The sequence below is a fragment of the Macrotis lagotis genome, chromosome 3, assembly GCF_037893015.1.
Source record: "Macrotis lagotis isolate mMagLag1 chromosome 3, bilby.v1.9.chrom.fasta, whole genome shotgun sequence".
Lineage (NCBI taxonomy): Eukaryota > Metazoa > Chordata > Mammalia > Peramelemorphia > Peramelidae > Macrotis > Macrotis lagotis.
Window position 1 is genome coordinate 206,804,264 of NC_133660.1, and position 6,151 is coordinate 206,810,414.

At 39.5% G+C, this 6,151-nt stretch overlaps 1 non-coding gene across 1 annotated transcript; it reads left to right on the plus strand.

Annotated features, from left to right (window-relative positions):
- The first annotated feature begins 2,728 nt into the window (after window positions 1-2,728).
- LOC141519788 (U6atac minor spliceosomal RNA) lies at window positions 2,729-2,862 on the plus strand. Its single transcript, XR_012477429.1, has one exon. It is a non-coding gene; the product is annotated as a U6atac minor spliceosomal RNA (small nuclear RNA).
- The last annotated feature ends 3,289 nt before the right edge of the window (window positions 2,863-6,151 follow it).

Genomic DNA, 6,151 nt, shown 5'->3' on the forward strand with positions numbered 1-6,151 from the left:
ACCTGTACAATTTTTATCAATGCTCTTCCACAAATCCTTCATACAGAATCTCTCCAATGTGCCAGAAGCCTTCCTCTGCTTCTTTTAATATTATGTATTAAATTTCCCTCATTTTGTACATTTAAATGGGCTTTTGTGTGCTAGCTTGGGAACCAAACCACTACCTCCCAGGGTTTTTGTGAAGCTCAAGTGAGTTAATACATGTAAAGTGCTTTGTGAATATAAATCCCTTTATGAATGTGAACTCTTAGTCACATTTGCATAGTGCTTTCCTCTGCAAAAGTCTGCTCCACTGATTTCTCAGGGCAGTCTAGAGGTTGCCATGGGTTCCTTCAGGCTTTGGGAGAATAGAACAAACTCTGGAATGTTCTACTAAGCTGAAAAGCCTTTAAGGACAAACTGAGCACTGAATTTATGTCTGCAATGCAAAAGACCAACCTAGTCAAATTTGAAGAGGTACATCAACAGAAAAATGGAAATGAATCCATCACAAGATAACTAATTTTAGGATTCTAGTTTCTCATGAAGACCTTCTCCTAAGATTTTCAGGAATTATGACTTCCCTAAGATGATGGAGATCAAAAAAGGGTAAATCACTTCTAGCTCTAAGATAAATCACCAGGCTAAACTTCTCTGATTTGGCATTAAAAGTCCTTCACAACATAACTTTTATCTGTCTTTTCAAACTCATTCACATGACTATCCCTACAAAACCCAGTTTAGATGGAAACCACATTGTTTTTCTTAATGGTCTTCATATGTGGCATCTCCAGCCTCCAAGCCTTTGTATAGAACGTTCCTCATTCCTAGGATGCTCTTTTCTCGCCTCCACCTTTTAGAATCCCAATTCCCTTCAAAGTTCTGCTTAAGTATATGTCCTACAAGAGACCTTCACTAATAATCCCATTTGTTGGCTCTCTTTATCCCATATTACTTTGTATTTATTTTTAATTCATATTTATTGATCCATTTGAATATTTCCCTCACTCTACCACCCAAGTACAATTCTTCGAAGGGAATGATTGTTTTGTTTTGCTATATTCCCAATGATTAGCATAATGTTGTGGTTAATAAATGTTTATTGAATTTCATTTAATTCAAGGTATCAAGGAATAATACCTCTTTCTGTTAAAATGGGGAAAAAAAACAAAAAAGCGTTTCCCATTTCTCTCCTCATGGAGTTCTATGGTCAGTTCTAAACAGTTCTGATTGCTAAGAAGAAGAAAGTCCAATTCTTTACCTCCCAGGGAATTTTCTCTCTAGCAACTCTATGAGAAAGAGAAAAAAAATTCACAATTTACAAATGGGGAAACTGAGGATCCTAAAGCTGAAATGATTGTGATTGGCCTATTTTCTCACATCTAGTCATGTCAGAACCCACTCCTCCTAATACTCAGCCACATGGAGCTGCCAAACTCCTTTGGGATGATCTGGGAGGTGACTGGAACGGAGATGATCCGGTCATTTGAAATCCCTCATGGGCCACCCTGAGGACTCAGTGATACCTCCCCTAGCAGATGTTTGTCATCAGATTTCCCAGAAAATGTTGCTGAAAAAATGATAAACTCAGGAGAGGGAATGCAAAGGTCTCAGCCATACGCCAGCTCGGAGGCATGGGAAGGATTAGTTCTGCTCCTGTCCACCACACATAAATTAAAGTGCATTTGGTCCCCAGCCATACCCAGGGCTCTATGGTTCCTGATTCCCATGCTTCTCAGGCAGTAAATTTAAAATGGTAGGTCCTTCAACTGTCTTAAAGTCTTGGGGGAGGGAGAGGAGGGGCAGGTGGAGAAGGAGGAGGAGGGAGAGGAAGAGGAGGGGAGGAGGAAGGGGAAGAGGAAAGGTGGAGGGGAGGAGGAAGGGGGGAGAGGAGGAAGAGAAGGAGAAGAGGAAGAGGAGGGGAGGGAAGGGGGGAAAGAGGAGAAGGAGGAGGAAGGGGGGGGTACTTCCATCACCATCCTGCACCAGTGAATAAAGCATTAATACAATTGTTTTAATTTGGGATGCAGCCTCTTGAAGCTCTCAGCCAGAATCATTTCTAAGCCTTACAGGATGGCGGAGATAAAATAAACTCCTGAAGAAATAAATAATTCAAGAGTTCATTTATTCATTATGCTATGTTGTCTACGGGCAACTGTTTGTGTAATCTCGGCTCTGCTGCGGTCTGCGTCGCCTCTCAGAGTGCTTATTACTGCGGGCAGCCCGTTGGAGATGGTCGTGATTTATGATTTACATTCTATTACCCAGGCAAGTTTAGAGCCGAATGCTGGTTCGACTACTGACACTGGAGGAAGAGAGAGAAAGAACAATGGATTCAAAGAATGGGAACGGTATTGTCTGGCAGGAGTTGCAACAAGGAATCTGTAGTATTGGTCTGACAAGATAAGTCACTCCCTAGAATGAGATCATACAGAACGGGGGGAAATATAAATTACATATGATATTGTTTGTCCTCCATTCTCAAAGAAGAGGTGATGCCATGACGAGCATATGAACTGGATTTGAGTGAGGGGGTGCTATGCGAGGTCACCAATCTCACTTTCTCCTCCAGAGCCACCTGGGTCCAATGGCCAGGTGTGAGTCAGATAACCCTGGATGTGAGGCAGTCAGGGTTAAATGACTCGCCCAAGGTCACACAGCTAGTAAGTGTCAAGTGTCTGAGGATGGATTTGAACTCCCATCTATCCTCCTGACTCCAAGACCAGTGCTCTAACCACTGTACCAACCTGTGTTGTATGAAAGGAAAGAAGATGAACACTCTCCTTGATAAGGGTGGAAGAGGTCCTAGTGGCTTTTACAACATATATAATTTAAAGCATTGCCACCTACTCTATGAGATCTATCTATAAATTATATATATGTATATATTTGTGAATATGTATATGTCATTGTATATACATATACATATATTAAAAATGAAAAATAGCCATAAAAGCATGATTTTTATGAAGGGTCTTATTTATACCTCAAAACATTTTCATCATTTTTATTTTCCCCTTTTCTTTATTCATCTTTCTTTTCTTAAGGATCTTTCTGAAATATTCACAATTTTAGGCTGCACTTATTATTCATATCAAATTTGAAGAAAATAGTACAGCCCACATTTGAACCAAGAACATAATCCACATCCATATTCATTCACCTATGTGATTCCCTAGACAAATTTTTTGGCTTCTCTGGATCTCACTTTCCTCATCTCTAAAACAGGGATTTATAATGCTTCACTTGCCTGAATACAGTGATTGGATCAGGTCATTGCTTGATGATCTTTTCAATTCTGAGATCTTATAGTGAACCAGAAAGAGCACTGTGTCCCCACCTGTATAACCATGGGCAAATCATCTCTCCTTCCTTGGTCTTAGTTTTTCATCTATAAAATGAAAGGGTTTGACTAGGGAGGATTGCTAAGCTCTAAGGCTTTGCATGTATCTATCATTCACCTGCTTTAGTAGAACTATTTGAGGTCAGTGAGGTGTTCTCCACAGCAACCCTGACCAACTCAAATCAAAATATTGCAGCAAAAGACCTATGTCTTTTATAGTCAAGCAATCTGCTGTCACCATACAGTATGTCAGAAGAAATATATCACTGTTATCAGGTAGCTAGTTGAGAGACAATAGAGAAGTACAAAGACAGGTTCATAAAATCTAACCAACTATGTATTTAATTCCAACTCTCTTTGAATACTATATCTTCCCTTTGGAATGTCCATACTCAAGAAAATGAATTTGTTTGCATCTGTGTCAGTCTGACTCTCCTCAATCTTTTTCTTCTTTCTCTCTGTCTTTGCCTCTATGTCTATCTCCCTCCCTCTCTTTCCCTCTCCTTCTCCCTCTGTTCCTCTCCCTCTCCCTCCCCCCTCCTCAAAACACCCTCTTGTCTCTATATGCAATCTCTTCTTCCCCCTTCTCCTCAATCTCTTTCTTTCTCTCTCTCTCCTTTCTCATTCTTCACTCTGTCTCCCCCCCCCCCCCAGGTAGCATCATGACATGGATGAGACCCTAGATTTTCAAGGCTTTTGCCAGTGGTAGGCAAGTTATGGCAAGTCCTATTCAGATGGAAAGCTGGAAGGACTTCAAGCATGTGGCTAGCAACAGTACAATACAAATAAATTTTATTAAGCTCCTACTCTGTGCAAAACACTAAGCTTTGTTTTGTTTGATGTCCAAGGACCAGGCTTGCTAAATTCATAGCAGTTTATTGCCAGAAGGTTGGACACCACATGAGGAGTTGTTTTGTTTTGTTTTGTGTTTTCAGACTTAGCAACTTATAAAGACCATAGAGAGGTTGCAATCTACATTGGAAAAGGGAATATCTATACCCACAAAAATCATAGATCCTTGAAGTATTGATTTTTTTCAAGGAATAAAAGTAATCCTCCCAAAATTCCTTTCCCTTGATTTAATTAATCCCTTGTTAAAGGCTGATTCATGGCCCTATGTAAAGTTACCATTCTGATATTAGCTTTAGATCAGATTGTCCAAAGGGCTCAAAAGGGATTTACAAATACTCTACTCTCTTTGGTCTTCTTCAAACCTACAAGTAAATCAGATGATGTGCTATCTGAGACCCCAAAGTGAGAAGACCTCCTCTACTAACTACCTCCTCCCCCTTAAATTGAATCAAGAAAAGATTGCCAGGGCTGGCTGTTGCCAGTATCTGGAGGCACAAAGAAACTTTAGGCTCACCTCTGTCCTCCATACACTTTTGAAGAGAGGGAAACTTGGAAGCTCAATGTGTGGCTATGGCATCGATATGGCTTCATGCAATAAAGAATGCTCTGTATCTCTTTCATTCTTTTGTGGTTCTATGGCTACAAAATTCAGTTTGTTGGAGAATGGGCTAATGAGGCCAAGGTCATAGTAGTCTGATCCCTCCCTCCCCCATTAGCTACTTAACTTTATTCTGTTCCACTTCACAGATTGAGTCATTAATCCAAATAACTGTCTTGTCACTGTGGATTGTTACTAATAGTAACCTCATGGTTTTATAGCGATGATGTTGTTCAGGCATTTTCAGTTGTGTCTGACTTTGTGTGACCCCACTTGAGGTTTTCTTGGCAAAGATATTGGAGTTATTTGCCATTTTCTCCTCAATTTACAGGTGAAGAAACTGAGGCAAATAGGGTTAAGTGACTTGCCCAGTGTCATGCAGCTAGAGTTTGAGGCCAGATTTAAGCCCAGAAAGATGAGTCTTCCTAACTGTATACCTGGCACCCCATCCATTACATCACCCAGCTGTCCTGTCTTGCAGTCTAGCATACATTTTTTATTATACATGATCCCTGAAACAAATTCAGGGGAAGGAAGGCAAGAATTATTATTCCCACTTCAAAGATATAAGAATTGAGGCTTAGAAAGATGAAGTGATTTGCTCAATGACACTTGGCTAGTAAACAGTGGAGTCAGGACACAAGTCATTGCTCTTATATTACCAAGCTGCCTCTTTCAGTCAAGAGACAGAAAAAGGAACAACAAAAAGCTGGGCTACAAGAGGAGAAAAAGAAGCAGCTCAAAGTAGCTGTCTGATTATATGTCAGCATGCATATTGTCATTGTGGATGATCATACATTAGAATTCATAAAATCTCAGAACTAAAGGGGACTTCAAATCACAGAAAATTATAGCTGGAAAGGACCTGAGAATCCAGAACACAATCAGGATCAAGGGTTCTTAATCTTTTTTGAGTGACATGTATACTTTCTGAAGTTTGATGAAGCCTAAGGATTCTTTAGAATGAAATTTTAAAATAGACAAAATAAAATACATAGGACTACAAAGAAACCAAAATATATAAAAATACAGTATCAAAATATTTTTAAAAACAAATTTATGGATCCCAGGTTAAAAGCCCCTATCTTAGAATATAAAATGGAAAGGGACCTGAATACCTAAAATGTCACAGAAGGGAGAGAAGGTTAGCACTAAAAGAAACCTTAGAACATAGAATATATCAGAATGGGAAAGAACCTGAGAACACAAATTTTTTAATCTGAGAACTTTAAAGACAGTCTAGTTCAAACACCTCATTTTACTTACAGATGAGGAAAGTAATTCCCAAGTAAGTCTCCCAAAATCACAAAGCAAATTAATGTCAAAGTAGGAACTGGAATCCAGATCTCTATACTCTAATATAATGTTCAATCCACTGT